A 26,067-nucleotide genomic window follows, 5' to 3' on the forward strand; every position below is an offset into this window, starting at 1 on the left:
AATCAATATGATAGAAAGTAACTAATTGTTTGCTTGAACTGTCTTCTTGTTGGCTAATGAGAGCTATTAAACGGCTGACCAGCTTCAGATTTTACAGACGCAATCAATATGATAGGAAGTAACTAGTTTTTGCTTGAGTCTTCTTGTTGGCTAATGAGAGCTAATAAAAGGCTGACCACTTAAGATTTTACAGACGCAATCAATATGATAGAAAGTAACTATTTGTTTGCTTGAGTCTTCTTGTTGGCTAATGAGAGCTAATAAACGACTAATAAAATCAATATGATAGAAAGTAACTAGTTGTTTGCTTGAGTTGTCTTCTTGTTGGCTAATGAGAGCTAATAAACGGCTGACCACTTAAGATTTTACAGACGCAATCAATATGATAGAAACTAATTAGTTGTTTGCTTGTTTTCTTGTTAGCTAAGGAGAGCTAATAAACGGCTGACCACATAAGATTTTACAGACGCAATCAATATGATAGAAAGTAACTAGTTGTTTGCTTGAGCCTTGTTGGCGAATGAGAGCTAATAAACGGCTGACCACCCTAAGATTTTACAGACGCAATCAATATGATAGAAAGTAACTAGTTGTCTGCTTGAGTTGTCTGCTTGATGGCTAATGAGAGCTAATAAACGGCTGACCGCTTAAGATTTTTCAGACGCAATCAATATGATAGAAAGTAACTAGTTGTTTGCTTGAGATGACTTCGTGTTGGCTAATGAGAGCTAATAAACGGCTGACCACCCTAAGATTTTACAGACGCAATCAATATGATAGAAAGTAACTAGTTGTTTGCTTGAGTTGTCTTCATGTTGGTTAATGGGAGCTAACAAACGGCTGACCACCCTAAGATTTTACAGACGCAATCAATATGATAGGGAAAAACTAGTTGTTTGCTTGAGTTGTCTTCTTGTTGGCTAATGAGAGCTAATAAACGGCTTACCACTTAAGATTTTACAGACGCAATCAATATGATAGAAAGTAACTAGTTGTTTGCTTGAGTTGTCTTCTTGTTGGCTAATGAGAGCTATTAGACGGCTGACCACCTTCAGATTTTACAGACGCAATCAATATGATAGGAAGTAACTAGTTTTTGCTTGAGTCTTCTTGTTGGCTAATGAGAGCTAATAAACGGCTGACCACTTATGATTTTACAGACGCAATCAATATGATAGAAAGTAACTAGTTGTTTGCTTGAGTTGTTTTCTTGTTGGCTAGTGAGAGCTAATAAAAGGCTGACCACTTAAGATTTTACAGACGCAATCATTATGATAGAAAGTAACTAGTTGTTTGCTTGAACTGTCTTCTTGTTGGCTAATGAGAGCTATTAGACGGCTGACCACCTTCAGATTTTACAGACGCAATCAATATGATAGGAAGTAACTAGTTTTTGCTTGAGTCTTCTTGTTGGCTAATGAGAGCTAATAAACGGCTGACCACTTAAGATTTTACAGACGCAATCAATATGATAGAAAGTAACTATTTGTTTGATTGAGTCTTCTTGTTGGCTAATGAGAGCTAATAAAAGGCTAATAAAATCAATATGATAGAAAATAACTAGTTGTTTGCTTGAGTTGTCTTCTTGTTGGCTAATGAGAGCTAATAAACGGCTGACCACTTAAGATTTTACAGACGCAATCAATATGATAGAAAGTAATTAGTTGTTTATTTGAGTTGTTTTCTTGTAAGCTAAGGAGAGCTAATAAACGGCTGACCACTTAAGATTTTACAGACGCAATCAATATGATAGAAAGTAACTAGATGTTTGCTTGAGTTGTCTTCTTGTTGGCTAATGAGAGCTAATAAAAGGCTGACCACTTAAGATTTTACAGACGCAATCAATATGATAGAAAGTAATTAGTTGTTTATTTGAGTTGTTTTCTTGTTAGCTAAGGAGAGCTAATAAACGGCTGGACCACTTAAAATTTTGTAGACGCAATCAATATGATAGAAAGTAACTATTTGTTTGATTGAGTCTTCTTGTTGGCTAATGAGAGTTAAAAAACGGCTAATGAAATCAATATGATAGAAAGTAACTAGTTGTTTGCTTGAGTTGTCTTCTTGTTGGCTAATGAGAGCTAATAAACGGCTGACCACTTAAGATTTTACAGACGCAGTCAATATGATAGAAAGTAACTAGTTGTTTATTTGAGTTGTTTTCTTGTTAGCTAAGGAGAGCTAATAAACGGCTGACCACTTAAGATTTTACAGACGCAATCAATATGATAGAAAGTAACTAGATGTTTGCTTGAGTTGTCTTCTTGTTGGCTAATGAGAGCTAATAAAAGGCTGACCACTTAAGATTTTACAGACGCAATCAATATGATAGAAAGTAACTAGTTGTTCGCTTGAGTTGTCTTCTTGTTGGCTAAGGAGAGCTAATAAACGGCTGGACCACTTAAAATTTTGTAGACGCAATCAATATGATAGAAGGAAACTAGTTATTTGCTTGAGTTGTCTTCTTGTTGGGTAATGAGAGCTAATAAACGGCTGACCACTTAAGATTTTACGGACGCAGTCAATATGATAGAAAGTAATTAGTTGTTTGCTTGAACTGTCTTCTTGTTGGCTAATGAGCGCTAATAAACGGCTGACCACTCAAGATTTTACAGACGTAATCAATATGATAGAAAGTAACTAGTTGTTTGCTTGAGTTGTCTTCTTGTTGGCTAATGAGAGCTTATAAACGGCTTACCACTTAAGATTTTACAGACGCAATCAATATGATAGAAAGTAACTAGTTGTTTGCTTGAGTTGTCTTCTTGTTGGCTAATGAGAGCTAATAAACGGCTGACCACTTAAGATTTTACAGACGTAATCAATATGATAGAAAGTAACTAGTTGTTTGCTTGAGTTGTCTTCTTGTTGGCTAATGAGAGCTTATAAACGGCTGACCACCTTCAGATTTTACAGACGCAATCAATATGATAGAAAGTAACTAGTTGTTTGCTTGAGTTGTCTTCTTGTTGGCTAAGGAGAGCTAATAAACGATTGACCACTTAAGATTTTACAGACGCAATCAATGTGGTAGAAAGTAACTAGTTGTTGGCTTGAGTTGTCTTCTTGTTGGGTAATGAGAGCTAATAAACGGCTGACCACTTAAGATTTTACAGACGCAGTCAATATGATAGAAAGTAACTAGTTGTTTGCTTGAACTGTCTTCTTGTTGGCTAATGAGAGCTAATAAACGGCTGACCACTCAAGATTTTACAGACGTAATCAATAAGATAGAAAGTAACTAGTTGTTTGCTTGAGTTGTCTTCTTGTTGGCTAATGAGAGCTTGTAAACGGCTGACCACTTAAGATTTTACAGACGCAATCAATATGATAGAAAGTAACTAGTTGTTTGCTTGAGTTGTCTTCTTGTTGGCTAATGAGAGCTAATAAACGGCTGACCACTTAAGATTTTACAGACGTAATCAATATGATAGACAGTAACTAGTTGTTTGCTTGAGTTGTCTTCTTGCTGGCTAATGAGAGCTTATAAACGGCTGACCACTTAAGATTTTACAGACGCAGTCAATATGATAGAAAGTAACTAGTTCTTGGCTTGAGTTGTCTTGTTGTTGGCTAATGAGAGCTAATAAACGGCTGACCACCTTCAGATTTTACAGACGCAATCAATACGATAGAAAGTAAATACTTGTTTGCTTGAGTCTTCTTGTTGACTAATGAGAGCTAATAAAAGGCTGACCACTTAAGATTTTAAAGACGCAATCAATATGATAGAAAGTAACTAGTTGTTCGCTTGAGTTGTCTTCTTGTTGGCTAAGGAGAGCTAATAAACGGCTGACCACTTAAGATTTTATAGACGCAATCAATATGATAGAAAGTAACTAGTTGTTTGCTTGAGTTGTCTTCTTGTTGGGTAATGAGAGCTAATAAACGGCTGACCACTTAAGATTTTACAGACGCAGTCAATATGATAGAAAAAAAACTAGTTTTTTGCTTGAACTGTCTTCTTGTTGGCTAATGAGAGCTAATAAACGGCTGACCACTCAAGATTTCACAGACGTAATCAATAAGATAGAAAGTAACTAGTTGTTTGCTTGAGTTGTCTTCTTGTTGGCTAATGAGAGCTTGTAAACGGCTGACCACTTAAGATTTTACAGACGCAAAAAATATGATAGAAAGTAACCAGTTGTTTGCTTGAGTTGTCTTCTTGTTGGCTAATGAGAGCTAATAAACGGCTGACCACTTAAGATTTTACAGACGTAATCAATATGATAGACAGTAACTAGTTGTTTGCTTGAGTTGTCTTCTTGTTGGCTAATGAGAGCTTATAAACGGCTGACCACTTAAGATTTTACATACGCAGTCAATATGATAGAAAGTAACTAGTTGTTGGCTTGAGTTGTCTTCTTGTTGGCTAATGAGAGCTAATAAACGGCTGACCACCTTCAGATTTTACAGACGCAATCAATATGATAGAAAGTAACTACTTGTTTGCTTGAGTCTTCCTGTTGACTAATGAGAGCTAATAAACGGCTGACCACCTTCAGATTTTACAGACGCAATCAATATGATAGAAAGTAACTAGTTGTTTGCTTGAGTTGTGTTCTTGTTGGCTAAGGAGAGCTAATAAACGACTGACCACTTAAGATTTTACAGACGCAATCAATGTGCTAGAAAGTAACTAGTTGTTGGCTTGAGTTGTCTTCTTGTTGGCTAATGAGAGCTAATAAAAGGTTGACTACTTAAGATTTTACAGACGCAATCAATATGATAGAAAGTAATTAGTTCTTGGCTTGAGTTGTCTTGTTGTTGGCTAATGAGAGCTAATAAACGGCTGACCACCTTCAGATTTTACAGACGCAATCAATATGATAGAAAGTAAATACTTGTTTGCTTGAGTCTTCTTGTTGACTAATGAGAGCTAATAAACGGCTGACCACCATTAGATTTTACAGACGCAATCAATATGATAGAAAGTAACTAGTTGTTTGCTTGAGTTGTCTTCTTGTTGGCTAATGAGAGCTAATAAAAGGCTGACCACTTAAGATTTTACAGACGCAATCAATATGATAGAAAGTAACTAGTTGTTTGCTTGAGTTGTCTTCTTGTTGGCTAATGAGAGCTAATAAACGGCTGACCACTTAAGATTTTACAGACGTAATCAATATGATAGACAGTAACTAGTTGTTTGCTTGAGTTGTCTTCTTGTTGGCTAATGAGAGCTGATAAACGGCTGACCACTTAAGATTTTACAGACGCAGTCAATATGATAGAAAGTAACTAGTTCTTGGCTTGAGTTGTCTTGTTGTTGGCTAATGAGAGCTAATAAACGGCTGACCACCTTCAGATTTTACAGACGCAATCAATATGATAGAAAGTAAATACTTGTTTGCTTGAGTCTTCTTGTTGACTAATGAGAGCTAATAAACGGCTGACCACCTTCAGATTTTACAGACGCAATCAATATGATAGAAAGTAACTAGTTGTTTGCTTGAGTCTTCTTGTTGGCTAATGAGAGCTAATAAAAGGCTGACCACTTAAGATTTTACAGACGCAATCAATATGATAGAAAGTAACTAGTTGTTCGCTTGAGTTGTCTTCTTGTTGGCTAAGGGGAGCTAATAAACGGCTGACCACTTAAGATTTTATAGACGCAATCAATATGATAGAAAGTAACTAGTTGTTTGCTTGAGTTGTCTTCTTTTTGGGTAATGAGAGCTAATAAACGGCTGACCACTCAAGATTTCACAGACGTAATCAATAAGATAGAAAGTAACTAGTTGTTTGCTTGAGTTGTCTTCTTGTTGGCTAATGAGAGCTTGTAAACGGCTGACCACTTAAGATTTTACAGACGCAAAAAATATGATAGAAAGTAACTAGTTGTTTGCTTGAGTTGTCTTCTTGTTGGCTAAGGAGAGCTAATAAACGGCTGACCACTTAAGATTTCACAGACGCAGTCAATATGATAGAAAGTAACTAGTTTTTTTGCTTGAACTGTCTTCTTGTTGGCTAATGAGAGCTAATAAACGGCTGACCACTCAAGATTTCACAGACGTAATCAATAAGATAGAAAGTAACTAGTTGTTTGCTTGAGTTGTCTTCTTGTTGGCTAATGAGAGCTTGTAAACGGCTGACCACTTAAGATTTTACAGACGCAAAAAATATGATAGAAAGTAACTAGTTGTTTGCTTGAGTTGTCTTCTTGTTGGCTAATGAGAGCTAATAAACGGCTGACCACTTAAGATTTTACAGACGTAATCAATATGATAGACAGTAACTAGTTGTTTGCTTGAGTTGTCTTCTTGTTGGCTAATGAGAGCTTATAAACGGCTGACCACTTAAGATTTTACAGACGCAGTCAATATGATAGAAAGTAACTAGTTGTTGGCATGAGTTATCTTCTTGTTGGCTAATGAGAGCTAATAAACGGCTGACCACCTTCAGATTTTACAGACGCAATCAATATGATAGAAAGTAACTACTTGTTTGCTTGAGTCTTCCTGTTGACTAATGAGTGCTAATAAACGGCTGACCACCTTCAGATTTTACAGACGCAATCAATATGATAGAAAGTAACTAGTTGTTTGCTTGAGTTGTGTTCTTGTTGGCTAAGGAGAGCTAATAAACGACTGACCACTTAAGATTTTACAGACGCAATCAATGTGCTAGAAAGTAACTAGTTGTTGGCTTGAGTTGTCTTCTTGTTGGCTAATGAGAGCTAATAAAAGGTTGACCACTTAAGATTTTACAGACGCAATCAATATGATAGAAAGTAACTAGTTGTTCGCTTGAGTTGTCTTCTTGTTGGCTAAGGAGAGCTAAAATACGGCTGACCACTTAAGATTTTATAGACGCAATCAATATGATAGAAAGTAACTAGTTGTTTGCTTGAGTTGTCTTCTTGTTGGGTAATGAGAGCTAATAAAGGGCTGACCACTTAAGATTTTACAGACGCAGTCAATATGATAGAAAGTAACTAGTTGTTGGCTTGAGTTGTCTTCTTGTTGGCTAATGAGAGCTAATAAACGGCTGACCACCTTCAGATTTTACAGACGCAATCAATATGATAGAAAGTAACTACTTGTTTGCTTGAGTCTTCTTGTTGACTAATGAGAGCTAATAAACGGCTGACCACCTTCAGATTTTACAGACGCAATCAATATGATAGAAAGTAACTAGTTGTTTGCTTGAGTTGTGTTCTTGTTGGCTAAGGAGAGCTAATAAACGACTGACCACTTAAGATTTTACAGACGCAATCAATGTGCTAGAGAGTAACTAGTTGTTGGCTTGAGTTGTCTTCTTGTTGGCTAATGAGAGCTAATAAAAGGTTGACCACTTAAGATTTTACAGACGCAATCAATATGATAGAAAGTAACTAGCTGTTGGCTTGAGTTGTCTTCTTGTTGGCTAAGGAGAGCTAATATACGGCTGACCACTTAAGATTTTATAGACGCAATCAATATGATAGAAAGTAACTAGTTGTTTGCTTGAACTGTCTTCTTGTTGGCTAATGAGAACTAATAAACGGCTGACCACTCAAGATTTTACAGACGTAATCAATAAGATAGAAAGTAACTAGTTGTTTGCTTGAGTTGTCTTCTTGTTGGCTAATGAGAGCTTGTAAACGGCTGACCACTTAAGATTTTACAGACGCAATCAATATGATAGAAAGTAACTAGTTGTTTGCTTGAGTTGTCTTCTTGTTGGCTAATGAGAGCTAATAAACGGCTGACCACTTAAGATTTTACAGACGTAATCAATATGATAGACAGTAGCTAGTTGTTTGCTTGAGTTGTCTTCTTGTTGGCTAATGAGAGCTTATAAACGGCTGACCACTTAAGATTTTACAGACGCAGTCAATATGATAGAAAGTAACTAGTTGTTGGCTTGAGTTGTCTTCTTGTTGGCTAATGAGAGCTAATAAACGGCTGACCACCTTCAGATTTTACAGACGCAATCAATATGATAGAAAGTAACTAGTTGTTTGCTTGAGTTGTCTTCTTGTTGGCTAATGAGAGCTAATAAACGGCTGACCACCTTCAAATTTTACAGACGCAATCAATATGATAGAAAGTAAATAGTTGTTTGCTTGAGTCTTTTTGTTGGCTAATGAGAGCTAATAAACGGCTGAACACCTTTAGATTTTACAGACGCAATCAATATGATAGAAAGTATCTAGTTGTTTGCTTGAGTCTTCTTGTTGGCTAATGAGAGCTAATAAACGGCTGACCACCTTCAGATTTTACAGACGCAATCAATATGATAGAAAGTAACTAGTTGTTTGCTTTAGTCTTCTTGTTGGCTAATGAGAGCTAATAAACGGCTGACCACTTAAAATTTTACAGACGCAATCAATATGATAGAAAGTAACTAGTTGTTTGCTTGAGTCTTGTTGTTGGCTAATGAGAGCTAATAAACGGCTGACCACCTTCAGATTTTACAGACGCAATCAATTTGATTGAAAGTAACTAGTTGTTTGCTCGAGTTGTCTTCTTGTTGGCTAATGAGAGCTAATAAACGGCTGACCACCTTCAGATTTTACAGACGCAATCAATATGATAGAAAGTAACTAGTTGTTTGCTTTAGTCTTCTTGTTGGCTAATGAGAGCTAATAAACGGCTGACCACTTAAGATTTTACAGACGCAATCAATATGATAGAAAGTAACTAGTTGTTTGCTTTAGTCTTCTTGTTGGCTAATGAGAGCTAATAAACGGCTGACCACTTAAGATTTTACAGACGCAATCAATATGATAGAAAGTAACTAGTTGTTTGCTTGAGTCTTGTTGTTGGCTAATGAGAGCTAATAAACGGCTGACCACCTTCAGATTTTACAGACGCAATCAATTTGATAGAAAGTAACTAGTTGTTTGCTCGAGTTGTCTTCTTGTTGGCTAATGAGAGCTAAAAAACGGCTGACCACTTAAGATTTTACAGACGCAATCAATATGATAGAAAGTAACTATTTGTTTGCTTGAGTCTTCTTGTTGGCTAATGAGAGCTGGCTAATAAAATTAATATGATAGAAAGTAACTAGTTGTTTGCTTGAGTCTTCTTGTTGGCTAATGAGAGCTAATAAACGGCTAAAAAAATCAATATGATAGAAAGTAACTATTTGTTTGCTTGAGTCTTCTTGTTGGCTAATGAGAGCTAATAAACGGCTAAAAAAATCAATATGATAGGAAGTAAGTAGTTGTTTGCTTGAGTTGTCTTCTTGTTGGCTAATGAAAGCTAATAAACGGCTGACCACTTAAGATTTTACAGACGCAATCAATATGATAGAAAGTAACTATTTTTTTGCTTGAGTCTTCTTGTTGGCTAATGAGAGGTAATAAACGGCTAATAAAATCAATATGATAGAAAGTAACTAGTTGTTTGCTTGAGTTGTCTTCTTGTTGGCTAATGAGAGCTTGTAAACGGCTGACCACTTAAGATTTTACAGACGCAGTCAATATGATAGAAAGTAACTAGTTGTTGGCTTGAGTTGTCTTCTTGTTGGCTAATGAGAGCTAATAAACGGCTGACCACCTTCAGATTTTACAGACGCAATCAATATGATAGAAAGTAACTAGTTGTTTGCTTGAGTCTTCTTGTTGGCTAATGAGAGCTAATAAACGGCTGACCAACCCAATTTTTTACAGACGCAATCAATATGATAGAAAGTAACTAGTTGTTTGCTTGAGTTGTCTTCTTGTTGGCTAATGAGAGCTAATTAACGGCTGACCACCTTCAAATTTTACAGACGCAATCAATATGATAGAAAGTAAATAGTTGTTTGCTTGAGTCTTCCTGTTGGCCAATGAGAGCTAATAAACGGCTGACCACCTTTACATTTTACAGACGCAATCAATATGATAGAAAGTAACTAGTTGTTTGCTTGAGTCTTCTTGTTGGCTAATGAGAGCTAATAAACGGCTGACCGCTTAAGATTTTACAGACGCAATCAATATGATAGAAAGTAACTAGTTGTTTGCTTGAGTCTTCTTGTTGGCTAATGAGAGCTAATAAACGGCTGACCACTTAAGATTTTACAGACGCAATCAATATGATAGAAAGTAACTAGTTGTTTGCTTGAGTCTTCTTGTTGGCTAATGAGAGCTAACAAACGGCTGACCACCTTCAGATTTTACAGACGCAATCAATTTGATAGAAAGTAACTAGTTGTTTGCTTGAGTCTTCTTGTTGGCTAATGAGAGCTAAAAAACGGCTGACCACTTAAGATTTTACAGACGCAATCAATATGATAGAAAGTAACTAGTTGTTTGCTTGAGTTGTCTTCTTGTTGGCTAATGAGAGCTAATAAACGGCTGACCACCTTTAGATTTTACAGACGCAACCAATATGATAGAAAGTAACTAGTTGTTTGCTTGAGTCTTCTTGTTGGCTAATGAGAGCTAATAAACGGCTGACCACTTAAGATTTTACAGACGCAACCAATATGATAGAAAGTAACTAGTTGTTTGCTTGAGTCTTCTTGTTGGCTAATGAGGGCTAACAAACGGCTGACCACCTTCAGATTTTACAGACGCAATCAATTTGATAGAAAGTAACTAGTTGTTTGCTTGAGTCTTCTTGTTGGCTAATGAGAGCTAAAAACCGGCTGACCACTTAAGATTTTACAGACGCAATCAATATGATAGAAAGTAACTAGTTGTTTGTTTGAGTTGTCTTCTTGTTGGCTAATGAGAGCTAATAAACGGCTGACCACCTTTAGATTTTACAGACTCAATCAATATGATAGAAAAAAAATAGTTGTTTGCTTGAGTCTTCTTGTTGGCTAATGAGAGCTAATAAACGGCTGACCACCTTTAGATTTTACAGACGCAACCAATATGATGGAAAGTAACTAGTTGTTTGCTTGAGTCTTCTTGTTGGCTAATGAGAGCTAATAAACGGCTGACCACCTTCAGATTTTACAGACGCAATCAATTTGATAGAAAGTAACTAGTTGTTTGCTTGAGTCTTCTTGTTGGCTAATGAGAGCTAAAAAACGGCTGACCACCTTCAGATTTACAGACGCAATCAATTTGATAGAAAGTAACTAGTTGTTTGCTTGAGTCTTCTTGTTGGCTAATGAGAGCTAAAAAAAACGGCTGACCACTTAAGATTTTACAGACGCAATCAATATGATAGAAAGTAACTATTTGTTTGCTTGAGTTGTCTTCTTGTTGGCTAATGAGAGCTAATAAACGGCTGACCACCTTTAGATTTTACAGACTCAATCAATATGATAAAAAAAATAGTTGTTTGCTTGAATCTTCCTGTTGGCTAATGAGAGCTAATAAACGGCTGACCACCTTTAGATTTTACAGACGCAATCAATATGATAGAAAATAACTAGTTGTTTGCTTGAGTCTTCTTGTTGGCTAATGAGAGCTAATAAACGGCTGACCACTTAAGATTTTACAGACGCAATCAATATGATAGAAAGTAACTAGTTGTTTGCTTGAGTCTTCTTGTTGGCTAATGAGAGCTAATAAACGGCTGACCACTTAAAATTTTACTGACGCAACAAAATGATAGAAAGTAACTAGTTGTTTGCTTGAGTCTTCCTGTTGGCTAATGAGAGCTAATAAACGGCTGACCACCTTCAGATTTTACAGACGCAATCAATTTGATAGAAAGTAACTAGTTGTTTGCTTGAGTCTTCTTGTTGGCTAATGAGAGCTAATAAACGGCTGACCACCTTCAAATTTTACAGACGCAATCAATTTGATAGAAAGTAAATAGTTGTTTGCTTGAGTCTTCTTGTTGGCTAATGAGAGCTAATAAACGGCTGACCACCTTTAGATTTTACACACGCAATCAATATGATAGAAAGTAACTAGTTGTTTGCTTGAGTCTTCTTGTTGGCTAATGAGAGCTAATAAACGGCTGACCACTTAAGATTTTACAGACGCAATCAATATGATAGAAAGTAACTAGTTGTTTGCTTTAGTCTTCATGTTGGCTAATGAGAGCTAATAAACGGCTGACCACCTTCAGATTTTACAGACGCAATCAATTTGATAGAAAGTAACTAGTTGTTTGCTTGAGTCTTCTTGTTGGCTAATGAGAGCTAATAAACGGCTGACCACCTTCAAATTTTACAGACGCAATCAATATGATAGAAAGTAAATAGTTGTTTGCTTGAGTCTTCTTGTTGGCTAATGAGAGCTAATAAACGGCTGACCACCTTTAGATTTTACACAAGCAATCAATATGATAGAAAGTAACTAGTTGTTTGCTTGAGTCTTCTTGTTGGCTAATGAGAGCTAATAAACGGCTGACCACTTAAGATTTTACAGACGCAATCAATATGATAGAAAGTAACTAGTTGTTTGCTTTAGTCTTCATGTTGGCTAATGAGAGCTGGCTAATAAAATCAATATGATAGAAAGTAACTAGTTGTTTGCTTGAGTCTTCTTGTTGGCTAATGAGAGCTAATAAACGGCTAATAAAATCAATAAAATAGAAAGTAACTAGTTGTTTGCTTGAGTATTCTAGTTGGCTAATGAGAGCTAATAAAACGGCTAAAAAAATCAACATGATAGAAAGTAACTAGTTGTTTGCTCGAGTTGTCTTCTTGTTGGCTAATGAGAGCTAATAAACGGCTGACCACTTAAAATTTTGCAGACGCAATCAATATGATAGAAAGTAACTATTTATTTTCTTGAGTCTTCTTGTTGGCTAATGAGAGCTAATGAACGGCTAATAAAATCAATATGATAGTAAGTAACTAGTTGTTTGCTTGAGTCTTCTCGTTGGCTAATGAGAGCTAATAAACGGCTAATAAAATCAATATGATAGAAAGTAACTAGTTGTTTGCTTGAGTCTTCTTGTTGACTAATGAGAGCTAATAAACGGCTAACAAAATCAATTTGATAGAAAGTAACTAGTTGTTTTCTTGAGTCTTCTTGTTGGCTAATGAAAGCTAATAAACGGCTGACTACCTTCAGATCTTACAGACGCAATCAATATGATAGAAAAAACTAAATGTTTGCTTGAGTCTTTTTGTTGGCTAATGAGAGCTAATAAACGGCTGACCACCCTGAAATTTTACAGACGCAATCAATATGATAGAAAGTAACTAGTTGTTTGCTTGAGTTGTCTTCTTGTTGGCTAATGAGAGCCAATAAACGGCTGACCACCTTCAAATTTTACAGACGCAATCAGTAAGACAGAAAGTAACTAGTTGTTTCCTTGAGCCTTCTTGTTGGCTAATGAGATCTAATGAACGGCTGACTACCCTAAGACTTACAGACGCAATCAATTTGATAGAAAGTAACTAGTTGTTTGCTTGAGTCTTCTTGTTGGCTAATGAGAGTTAATAAACGGCTGACCACCTTCAGATTTTACAGACGCAATCAATATGATAGCAAGTAACTAGTCGTTTGCTTGAGTCTTCTTGTTGGCTAATGAGAGCTAATAAACGGCTGACCACCTTCAAATTTTACAGACGCAATCAGTAAGACAGAAAGTAACTAGTTGTTTCCTTGAGCCTTCTTGTTGGCTAATGAGATCTAATGAACGGCTGACTACCCTAAGACTTACAGACGCAATCAATTTGATAGAAAGTAACTAGTTGTTTGCTTGAGTCTTCTTGTTGGCTAATGAGAGTTAATAAACGGCTGACCACCTTCAGATTTTACAGACGCAATCAATATGATAGCAAGTAACTAGTCGTTTGCTTGAGTCTTCTTGTTGGCTAATGAGAGCTAATAAACGGCTGACCACCTTCAGAATTTACAGACGCAATCAATATGATAGGAAGTAACTAGTCGTTTGCTTGAGTCTTCTTGTTGGCTAATGAGAGCTAATAAACGGCTGACCACTTATGATTTTACAGACGCAAATAAATATGATAGAAAGTAACTAGTTGTTTGCTTGAGTCTTCTTGTTGACTAATGAGAGCTAATAAACGGCTGACCACCTTCAGATTTTACAGACGCAATCAATATGATAGAAAGTAACTAGTTGTTTGCTTGAGTTGTCTTCTTGTTGGCTAAGGAGAGCTAATAAACGGCTGACCACTTAAGATTTTACAGACGCAATCAATATGATAGAAAGTAACTAGTTGTTTGCTTGAGTTGTCTTCTTGTTGGCTAATGATAGCTAATAAACGGCTGACCAATTAAGATTTTACAGACGCAATCAATTTGATAGAAAGTAACTAGTTGTTTGCTTGAACTATCTTCTTGTTGGCTAATGAGAGCTAATAAACGGCTGACCACCTTCAGATTTTACAGACGCAATCAATATGATAGGAAGTAACCCTTTTGTTTGCTTGAGCCTTCTTGTTGGCTAATGAGAGCTAATAAACGGCTGACCACTTAAGATTTTACAGACGTAATCAATATGATAGAAAGTAACTGTTTGTTTGCTTGAGTCTTCTTGTTGGCTAATGAGAGCTAATACACGGCTAATAAAATCAATATGATAGAAAGTAACTAGTTGTTTGCTCGAGTCTTCTTGTTGGCTAATGAGAGCTAATAAACGGCTAATAAAATCAATAGGATAGAAAGTAACTAGTTGTTTGCTTGAGTCTTCTTGTTGGCTAATGAGAGCTTAAAAACGACTAATAAATTCAATATGATAGAAAGTAACTAGTTGTTTGCTTGAGTTTTCTTGTTGGCTAATGAGAGCTAGTAAACGGCTAATAAAATCAATATGATAGAAAGTAACTAGTTGTTTGCTTGAGTCTTCTTGTTGGCTAATGAGAGCTATTAAACGGCTAATAAAAACAATATGATAGAAAGCAACTAGTTGTTTGCTTGAGTCTTCTTGTTGGCTAATGAGGGCTAATAAACGGCTATTAAAATCAATATGATAGAAAGTAACTAGTTGTTTGCTTGAGTCTTCTTGTTGGCTAATGAGAGCTAATAAACGGCTAATAAAATCAATATGATAGAAAGTAACTAGTTGTTTGCTTGAGTCTTCTTGTTGGCTAATGAGAGCTAATAAACGGCTAATAAAATCAATATGATAGAAAGTAACTAGTTGTTTGCTTGAGTCTTCTTGTTGGCTAATGAGAGCTAATAAACGGCTAATAAAATCAAAATGATAGAAAGTAACTAGTTGTTTGCTTCAGTCTTCTTGTTTGCTAATGAGAGCTAAAAAACGGCTAATAAAATCAATATGATAGAAAGTAACTAGTTGTTTGCTTGAGTCTTCTTGTTGGCTAATGAGAGCTAATAAACGGCTGACCACCTTCAGATTTTACAGACGCAATCAATATGATAGGAAATAACTAGTTGTTTGCTTGAGTCTTCTTGTTGGCTAATGAGAGCTAATAATCGGCTGACACTTAAGATTTTACAGACGCAATCAATATGATAGAAAGTAACTGTTTGTTTGCTTGAGTCTTCTTGTTGGCTAATGAGAGCTAATAAACGGCTAACAAAATCAATATGATAGAAAATAACTAGTTGTTTGCTTGAGTCTTCTTGTTGGCTAATGAGAGCTAATAAACGGCTAATAAAATCAAAATGATAGAAAGTAACTAGTTGTTTGCTTCAGTCTTCTTGTTTGCTAATGAGAGCTATTAAACGGCTAATAAAAACAATATGATAGAAAGCAACTAGTTGTTTGCTTGAGTCTTCTTGTTGGCTAATGAGGGCTAATAAACGGCTATTAAAATCAATATGATAGAAAGTAACTAGTTGTTTGCTTGAGTCTTCTTGTTGGCTAATGAGAGCTATTGAACGGCTAATAAAATCAATATGATAGAAAGTAACTAGTTGTTTGCTTGAGTCTTCTTGTTGGCTAATGAGAGCTAATAAACGGCTAAAAAAATCAATATGATAGAAAGTAACTAGTTGTTTGCTTGAGTCTTCTTGTTGGCTAATGAGAGCTTAAAAACGACTAATAAATTCAATATGATAGAAAGTAACTAGTTGTTTGCTTGAGTCTTCTTGTTGGCTAATGAGAGCTATTAAACGGCTAATAAAAACAATATGATAGAAAGCAACTAGTTGTTTGCTTGAGTCTTCTTGTTGGCTAATGAGGGCTAATAAACGGCTATTAAAATCAATATGATAGAAAGTAACTAGTTGTTTGCTTGAGTCTTCTTGTTGGCTAATGAGAGCTAATAAACGGCTAATAAAATCAATATGATAGAAAGTAACTAGTTGTTTGCTTGAGTCTTCTTGTTGGCTAATGAGAGCTAATAAACGGCTAATAAAATCAATATGATAGAAAGTAACTAGTTGTTTGCTTGAGTCTTCTTGTTGGCTAATGAGAGCTAATAAACGGCTAATAAAATCAAAATGATAGAAAGTAACTAGTTGTTTGCTTCAGTCTTCTTGTTTGCTAATGAGAGCTAAAAAACGGCTAATAAAATCAATATGATAGAAAGTAACTAGTTGTTTGCTTGAGTCTTCTTGTTGGCTAATGAGAGCTAATAAACGGCTGACCACCTTCAGATTTTACAGACGCAATCAATATGATAGGAAATAACTAGTTGTTTGCTTGAGTCTTCTTGTTGGCTAATGAGAGCTAATAATCGGCTGACACTTAAGATTTTACAGACGCAATCAATATGATAGAAAGTAACTGTTTGTTTGCTTGAGTCTTCTTGTTGGCTAATGAGAGCTAATAAACGGCTAACAAAATCAATATGATAGAAAATAACTAGTTGTTTGCTTGAGTCTTCTTGTTGGCTAATGAGAGCTAATAAACGGCTAATAAAATCAAAATGATAGAAAGTAACTAGTTGTTTGCTTCAGTCTTCTTGTTTGCTAATGAGAGCTAAAAAACGGCTAATAAAATCAATATGATAGAAAGTAACTAGCTGTTTGCTTGAGTCTTCTTGTTGGCTAATGAGAGCTAATAAACGGCTGACCACCTTCAGATTTTACAGACGCAATCAATATGATAGGGAGTAACTAGTTGTTTGCTTGAGTCTTCTTGTTGGCTAATGAGAGCTAATAAACGGCTGACCACTTACAAATTTACCGACGCAAATAAATATGATAGAAGTAACTAGTTGTTTGCTTGAGTCTTCTTGTTGACTAATGAGAGCTAATAAACGGCTGACCACCTTCAGATTTTACAGACGCAATCAATATGATAGAAAGTAACTAATGGTTTGCTTGAGTTGTCTTCTTGTTGGCTAATGAGAGCTAATAAACGGCTGACCACCTTCAGATTTTACAGACGCAATCAATATGATAGGAAATAACTAGTTGTTTGCTTGAGTCTTCTTGTTGGCTAATGAGAGCTAATAATCGGCTGACCACTTAAGATTTTACAGACGCAATCAATATGATAGAAAGTAACTGTTTGTTTGCTTGAGTCTTCTTGTTGGCTAATGAGAGCTAATAAACGGCTGACCACCTTCAGATTTTACAGACGCAATCAATATGATAGGAAATAATTAGTTGTTTGCTTGAGTCTTCTTGTTGGCTAATGAGAGCTAATAATCGGCTGACCACTTCAGATTTTACAGACGCAATCAATATGATAGGAAATAACTAGTTGTTTGCTTGAGTCTTCTTGTTGGCTAATGAGAGCTAATAATCGGCTGACCACTTAAGATTTTACAGACGCAATCAATATGATAGAAAGTAACTGTTTGTTTGCTTGAGTCTTCTTGTTGGCTAATGAGAGCTAATAAACGGCTAACAAAATCAATATGATAGAAAATAACTAGTTGTTTGCTTGAGTCTTCTTGTTGGCTAATGAGAGCTAATAAACGGCTAATAAAATCAAAATGATAGAAAGTAACTAGTTGTTTGCTTCAGTCTTCTTGTTTGCTAATGAGAGCTAAAAAACGGCTAATAAAATCAATATGATAGAAAGTAACTAGTTGTTTGCTTGAGTCTTCTTGTTGGCTAATGAGAGCTAATAAACGGCTGACCACCTTCAGATTTTACAGACGCAATCAATATGATAGGGAGTAACTAGTTGTTTGCTTGAGTCTTCTTGTTGGCTAATGAGAGCTAATAAACGGCTGACCACTTACAAATTTACCGACGCAAATAAATATGATAGAAGTAACTAGTTGTTTGCTTGAGTCTTCTTGTTGACTAATGAGAGCTAATAAACGGCTAACAAAATCAATATGATAGAAAATAACTAGTTGTTTGCTTGAGTCTTCTTGTTGGCTAATGAGAGCTAATAAACGGCTAATAAAAACAATATGATAGAAAGCAACTAGTTGTTTGCTTGAGTCTTCTTGTTGGCTAATGAGAGCTAATAAACGGCTAATAAAATCAAAATGATAGAAAGTAACTAGTTGTTTGCTTCAGTCTTCTTGTTTGCTAATGAGAGCTATTAAACGGCTAATAAAAACAATATGATAGAAAGCAACTAGTTGTTTGCTTGAGTCTTCTTGTTGGCTAATGAGGGCTAATAAACGGCTATTAAAATCAATATGATAGAAAGTAACTAGTTGTTTGCTTGAGTCTTCTTGTTGGCTAATGAGAGCTATTGAACGGCTAATAAAATCAATATTATAGAAAGTAACTAGTTGTTTGCTTGAGTCTTCTTGTTGGCTAATGAGAGCTAATAAACGGCTAAAAAAATCAATATGATAGAAAGTAACTAGTTGTTTGCTTGAGTCTTCTTGTTGGCTAATGAGAGCTTAAAAACGACTAATAAATTCAATATGATAGAAAGTAACTAGTTGTTTGCTTGAGTCTTCTTGTTGGCTAATGAGAGCTATTAAACGGCTAATAAAAACAATATGATAGAAAATAACTAGTTGTTTGCTTGAGTCTTCTTGTTGGCTAATGAGAGCTAATAAACGGCTAATAAAATCAAAATGATAGAAAGTAACTAGTTGTTTGCTTCAGTCTTCTTGTTTGCTAATGAGAGCTATTAAACGGCTAATAAAAACAATATGATAGAAAGCAACTAGTTGTTTGCTTGAGTCTTCTTGTTGGCTAATGAGGGCTAATAAACGGCTATTAAAATCAATATGATAGAAAGTAACTAGTTGTTTGCTTGAGTCTTCTTGTTGGCTAATGAGAGCTATTGAACGGCTAATAAAATCAATATGATAGAAAGTAACTAGTTGTTTGCTTGAGTCTTCTTGTTGGCTAATGAGAGCTAATAAACGGCTAAAAAAATCAATATGATAGAAAGTAACTAGTTGTTTGCTTGAGTCTTCTTGTTGGCTAATGATAGCTTAAAAACGACTAATAAATTCAATATGATAGAAAGTAACTAGTTGTTTGCTTGAGTCTTCTTGTTGGCTAATGAGAGCTATTAAACGGCTAATAAAAACAATATGATAGAAAGCAACTAGTTGTTTGCTTGAGTCTTCTTGTTGGCTAATGAGGGCTAATAAACGGCTATTAAAATCAATATGATAGAAAGTAACTAGTTGTTTGCTTGAGTCTTCTTGTTGGCTAATGAGAGCTAATAAACGGCTAATAAAATCAATATGATAGAAAGTAACTAGTTGTTTGCTTGAGTCTTCTTGTTGGCTAATGAGAGCTAATAAACGGCTAATAAAATCAATATGATAGAAAGTAACTAGTTGTTTGCTTGAGTCTTCTTGTTGGCTAATGAGAGCTAATAAACGGCTAATAAAATCAAAATGATAGAAAGTAACTAGTTGTTTGCTTCAGTCTTCTTGTTTGCTAATGAGAGCTAAAAAACGGCTAATAAAATCAATATGATAGAAAGTAACTAGTTGTTTGCTTGAGTCTTCTTGTTGGCTAATGAGAGCTAATAAACGGCTGACCACCTTCAGATTTTACAGACGCAATCAATATGATAGGAAATAACTAGTTGTTTGCTTGAGTCTTCTTGTTGGCTAATGAGAGCTAATAATCGGCTGACACTTAAGATTTTACAGACGCAATCAATATGATAGAAAGTAACTGTTTGTTTGCTTGAGTCTTCTTGTTGGCTAATGAGAGCTAATAAACGGCTAACAAAATCAATATGATAGAAAATAACTAGTTGTTTGCTTGAGTCTTCTTGTTGGCTAATGAGAGCTAATAAACGGCTAATAAAATCAAAATGATAGAAAGTAACTAGTTGTTTGCTTCAGTCTTCTTGTTTGCTAATGAGAGCTAAAAAACGGCTAATAAAATCAATATGATAGAAAGTAACTAGCTGTTTGCTTGAGTCTTCTTGTTGGCTAATGAGAGCTAATAAACGGCTGACCACCTTCAGATTTTACAGACGCAATCAATATGATAGGGAGTAACTAGTTGTTTGCTTGAGTCTTCTTGTTGGCTAATGAGAGCTAATAAACGGCTGACCACTTACAAATTTACCGACGCAAATAAATATGATAGAAGTAACTAGTTGTTTGCTTGAGTCTTCTTGTTGACTAATGAGAGCTAATAAACGGCTGACCACCTTCAGATTTTACAGACGCAATCAATATGATAGAAAGTAACTAATGGTTTGCTTGAGTTGTCTTCTTGTTGGCTAATGAGAGCTAATAAACGGCTGACCACCTTCAGATTTTACAGACGCAATCAATATGATAGGAAATAACTAGTTGTTTGCTTGAGTCTTCTTGTTGGCTAATGAGAGCTAATAATCGGCTGACCACTTAAGATTTTACAGACGCAATCAATATGATAGAAAGTAACTGTTTGTTTGCTTGAGTCTTCTTGTTGGCTAATGAGAGCTAATAAACGGCTGACCACCTTCAGATTTTACAGACGCAATCAATATGATAGGAAATAATTAGTTGTTTGCTTGAGTCTTCTTGTTGGCTAATGAGAGCTAATAATCGGCTGACCACTTCAGATTTTACAGACGCAATCAATATGATAGGAAATAACTAGTTGTTTGCTTGAGTCTTCTTGTTGGCTAATGAGAGCTAATAATCGGCTGACCACTTAAGATTTTACAGACGCAATCAATATGATAGAAAGTAACTGTTTGTTTGCTTGAGTCTTCTTGTTGGCTAATGAGAGCTAATAAACGGCTAACAAAATCAATATGATAGAAAATAACTAGTTGTTTGCTTGAGTCTTCTTGTTGGCTAATGAGAGCTAATAAACGGCTAATAAAATCAAAATGATAGAAAGTAACTAGTTGTTTGCTTCAGTCTTCTTGTTTGCTAATGAGAGCTAAAAAACGGCTAATAAAATCAATATGATAGAAAGTAACTAGTTGTTTGCTTGAGTCTTCTTGTTGGCTAATGAGAGCTAATAAACGGCTGACCACCTTCAGATTTTACAGACGCAATCAATATGATAGGGAGTAACTAGTTGTTTGCTTGAGTCTTCTTGTTGGCTAATGAGAGCTAATAAACGGCTGACCACTTACAAATTTACCGACGCAAATAAATATGATAGAAGTAACTAGTTGTTTGCTTGAGTCTTCTTGTTGACTAATGAGAGCTAATAAACGGCTGACCACCTTCAGATTTTACAGACGCAATCAATATGATAGAAAGTAACTAATTGTTTGCTTGAGTTGTCTTCTTGTTGGCTAATGAGAGCTAATAAACGGCTGACCACCTTCAGATTTTACAGACGCAATCAATATGATAGGAAATAACTAGTTGTTTGCTTGAGTCTTCTTGTTGGCTAATGAGAGCTAATAATCGGCTGACCACTTAAGATTTTACAGACGCAATCAATATGAAAGAAAGTAACTGTTTGTTTGCTTGAGTCTTCTTGTTGGCTAATGAGAGCTAATAAACGGCTGACCACCTTCAGATTTTACAGACGCAATCAATATGATAGGAAATAACTAGTTGTTTGCTTGAGTCTTCTTGTTGGCTAATGAGAGCTAATAATCGGCTGACCACTTCAGATTTTACAGACGCAATCAATATGATAGGAAATAACTAGTTGTTTGCTTGAGTCTTCTTGTTGGCTAATGAGAGCTAATAATCGGCTGACCACTTAAGATTTTACAGACGCAATCAATATGATAGAAAGTAACTGTTTGTTTGCTTGAGTCTTCTTGTTGGCTAATGAGAGCTAATAAACGGCTAACAAAATCAATATGATAGAAAATAACTAGTTGTTTGCTTGAGTCTTCTTGTTGGCTAATGAGAGCTAATAAACGGCTAATAAAATCAAAATGATAGAAAGTAACTAGTTGTTTGCTTCAGTCTTCTTGTTTGCTAATGAGAGCTAAAAAACGGCTAATAAAATCAATATGATAGAAAGTAACTAGTTGTTTGCTTGAGTCTTCTTGTTGGCTAATGAGAGCTAATAAACGGCTGACCACCTTCAGATTTTACAGACGCAATCAATATGATAGGGAGTAACTAGTTGTTTGCTTGAGTCTTCTTGTTGGCTAATGAGAGCTAATAAACGGCTGACCACTTACAAATTTACCGACGCAATCAATATGATAGAAAGTAACTGTTTGTTTGCTTGAGTCTTCTTGTTGGCTAATGAGAGCTAATAAACGGCTAATAAAATCAATATGATAGAAAGTAACTAGTTGTTTGCTTGAGTCTTCTTGTTGGCTAATGAGAGCTAATAAACGGCTAATAAAATCAAAATGATAGAAAGTAACTAGTTGTTTGCTTCAGTCTTCTTGTTTGCTAATGAGAGCTAAAAAACGGCTAATAAAATCAATATGATAGAAAGTAACTAGTTGTTTGCTTGAGTCTTCTTGTTGGCTAATGAGAGCTAATAAACGGCTGACCACCTTCAGATTTTACAGACGCAATCAATATGATAGGGAGTAACTAGTTGTTTGCTTGAGTCTTCTTGTTGGCTAATGAGAGCTAATAAACGGCTGACCACTTACAAATTTACCGACGCAAATAAATATGATAGAAGTAACTAGTTGTTTGCTTGAGTCTTCTTGTTGACTAATGAGAGCTAATAAACGGCTGACCACCTTCAGATTTTACAGACGCAATCAATATGATAGAAAGTAACTAATTGTTTGCTTGAGTTGTCTTCTTGTTGGCTAAGGAGTGCTAATAAACGGCTGACCACTTAAGATTTTACAGACGCAATCAATATGATAGAAAGTAACTAGTTGTTTGCTTGAACTGTCTTCTTGTTTGCTAATGAGAGCTAATAAACGGCTGACGACCTTCAGATTTTACAGACGCAATCAATATGATAGAAAGTAACTAGTTGTTTGCTTGAGTTGTCTTCTTGTTGGCTAATGAGCGCTAATAAACGGCTGACCACTTAAGATTTTACAGACGCAATCAATATGATAGAAAGTAACTAGTTGTTTGCTTGAACTGTCTTCTTGTTGGCTAATGAGAGCTAATAAACGGCTGACCACCTTCAGATTTTACAGACGCAATCAATATGATAGGAAATAACTAGTTGTTTGCTTGAGTCTTCTTGTTGGCTAATGAGAGCTAATAATCGGCTGACCACTTAAGATTTTACAGACGCAATCAATATGATAGAAAGTAACTGTTTGTTTGCTTGAGTCTTCTTGTTGGCTAATGAGAGCTAATAAACGGCTAACAAAATCAATATTATAGAAAATAACTAGTTGTTTGCTTGAGTCTTCTTGTTGGCTAATGAGAGCTAATGAACGGCTGACCACTTAAGATTTTACAGACGCAATCAATATGATAGAAAGTAAATAGTTGTTTGCTTGAGTTGCCTTCTTGTTGGCTAATGAGAGCTAATAAACGGCTGACCAATTAAGATTTTACAGACGCAATCAATATGATAGAAAGTAACTAGTTGTTTGCTTGAACTGTCTTCTTGTTGGCTAATGAGAGCTAATAAACGGCTGACCACCTTCAGATTTTACAGACGCAATCAATATGATAGGAAGTAACTAGTTGTTTGCTTGAGCCTTCTTGTTGGCTAATGAGAGCTAATAAACGGCTGACCACTTAAGATCTTACAGACGCAATCAATATGATAGAAAGTAACTGTTTGCTTGCTTGAGTCTTCTTGTTGGCTAATGAGAGCTAATAAACGGCTAATAAAATCAATATGATAGAAAGTAACTAGTTGTTTGCTTGAGTCTTCTTGTTGGCTAATGAGGGCTAATAAACGGCTAATAAAATTAATATGATAGAAAGTAACTAGTTGTTTGCTTGAGTCTTCTTGTTGGCTAATGAGAGCTAAAAAACGGCTAAAAAAATCAATATGATAGAAAGTAACTAGTTGTTTGCTTGAGTCTTCTTGTTGGCTAATGAGAGCTAATAAACGGCTGACCACCTTCAGATTTTACAGACGCAATCAATATGATAGAAAGTAACTAGTTGTTTGCTTGAGTTGTCTTCTTGTTGGCTAATGAGTACTAATAAACGGCTGACCACTTAAGATTTTACAGACGCAATCAATATGATAGAAAGTAACTAGTGGTTTGCTTGAACTGTCTTCTTGTTGGCTAATGAGAGCTAATAAACGGCTGACCACAATCAGATTTTACAGACGCAATCAATATGATAGGAAATAACTAGTTGTTTGCTTGAGTCTTCTTGTTGGCTAATGAGAGCTAATAAACGGCTGACCACTTAAGATTTTACAGACGCAATCAATATGATAGAAAGTAACTGTTTGTTTGCTTGAGTCTTCTTGTTGGCTAATGAGAGCTAATAAACGGCTAATAAAATCAATATGATAGAAAGTAACTAGTTGTTTGCTTGAGTCTTCTTGTCGGCTAATGAGAGCTAATGAACGGCTGACCACTTAAGATTTTACAGACGCAATCAATATGATAGAAAGTAACTGTTTGCTTGCTTGAGTCTTCTTGTTGGCTAATGAGAGCTAATAAACGGCTAATAAAATCAATATGATAGAAAGTAACTAGTTGTTTGCTTGAGTCTTCTTGTTGGCTAATGAGGGCTAATAAACGGCTAATAAAATTAATATGATAGAAAGTAACTAGTTGTTTGCTTGAGTCTTCTTGTTGGCTAATGAGAGCTAAAAAACGGCTAATAAAATCAATATGATAGAAAGTAACTAGTTGTTTGCTTGAGTCTTCTTGTTGGCTAATGAGAGCTAATAAACGGCTGACCACCTTCAGATTTTACAGACGCAATCAATATGATAGAAAGTAACTAGTTGTTTGCTTGAGTTGTCTTCTTGTTGGCTAATGAGTACTAATAAACGGCTGACCACTTAAGATTTTACAGACGCAATCAATATGATAGAAAGTAACTAGTGGTTTGCTTGAACTGTCTTCTTGTTGGCTAATGAGAGCTAATAAACGGCTGACCACAATCAGATTTTACAGACGCAATCAATATGATAGGAAATAACTAGTTGTTTGCTTGAGTCTTCTTGTTGGCTAATGAGAGCTAATAAACGGCTGACCACTTAAGATTTTACAGACGCAATCAATTTGATAGAAAGTAACTGTTTGTTTGCTTGAGTCTTCTTGTTGGCTAATGAGAGCTAATAAACGGCTAATAAAATCAATATGATAGAAAGTAACTAGTTGTTTGCTTGAGTCTTCTTGTCGGCTAATGAGAGCTAATGAACGGCTGACCACTTAAGATTTTACAGACGCAATCAATATGATAGAAAGTAAATAGTTGTTTGCTTGAGTTGTCTTCTTGTTGGCTAATGAGAGCTAATAAACGGCTGACCAATTAAGATTTTACAAACGCAATCAATATGATAGAAAGTAACTAGTTGTTTGCTTGAACTGTCTTCTTGTTGGCTAATGAGAGCTAATAAACGGCTGACCACCTTCAGATTTTACAGACGCAATCAATATGATAGGAATCAACTAGTTGTTTGCTTGAGTCTTCTTGTTGGCTAATGAAAGCTAATAAACGGCTGACCACTTAAGATCTTACAGACGCAATCAATATGATAGAAAGTAACTGTTTGTTTGCTTGAGTCTTCTTGTTGGCTAATGAGAGCTAATAAACGGCTAATAAAATCAATATGATAGAAAGTAACTAGTCGTTTGCTTGAGTCTTCTTGTTGGCTAATGAGAGCTAATGAACGGCTAATAAAATCAATATGATAGAAAGTAACTAGTTGTTTGCTTGAGTCTTCTTGTTGGCTAATGAGAGCTTAAAAACGGCTAATAAAATCAATATGATAGAAAGTAACTAGTTGTTTGCTTCAGTCTTCTTGTTGGCTAATGAGAGCTAATAAACGGCTAATAAAATCAATATGATAGAAAGTAACTAGTTGTTTGCTTGAGTCTTCTTGTTGGCTAATGAGAGCTAATAAACGGCTAATAAAAACAATATGATAGAAAGCAACTAGTTGTTTGCTTGAGTCTTCTTTTTGGCTAATGAGGG

The sequence above is a fragment of the Symsagittifera roscoffensis genome, chromosome 4 (assembly GCF_963678635.1).
Source record: "Symsagittifera roscoffensis chromosome 4, txSymRosc1.1, whole genome shotgun sequence".
Classification (NCBI taxonomy): Eukaryota; Metazoa; Xenacoelomorpha; order Acoela; family Convolutidae; genus Symsagittifera; species Symsagittifera roscoffensis.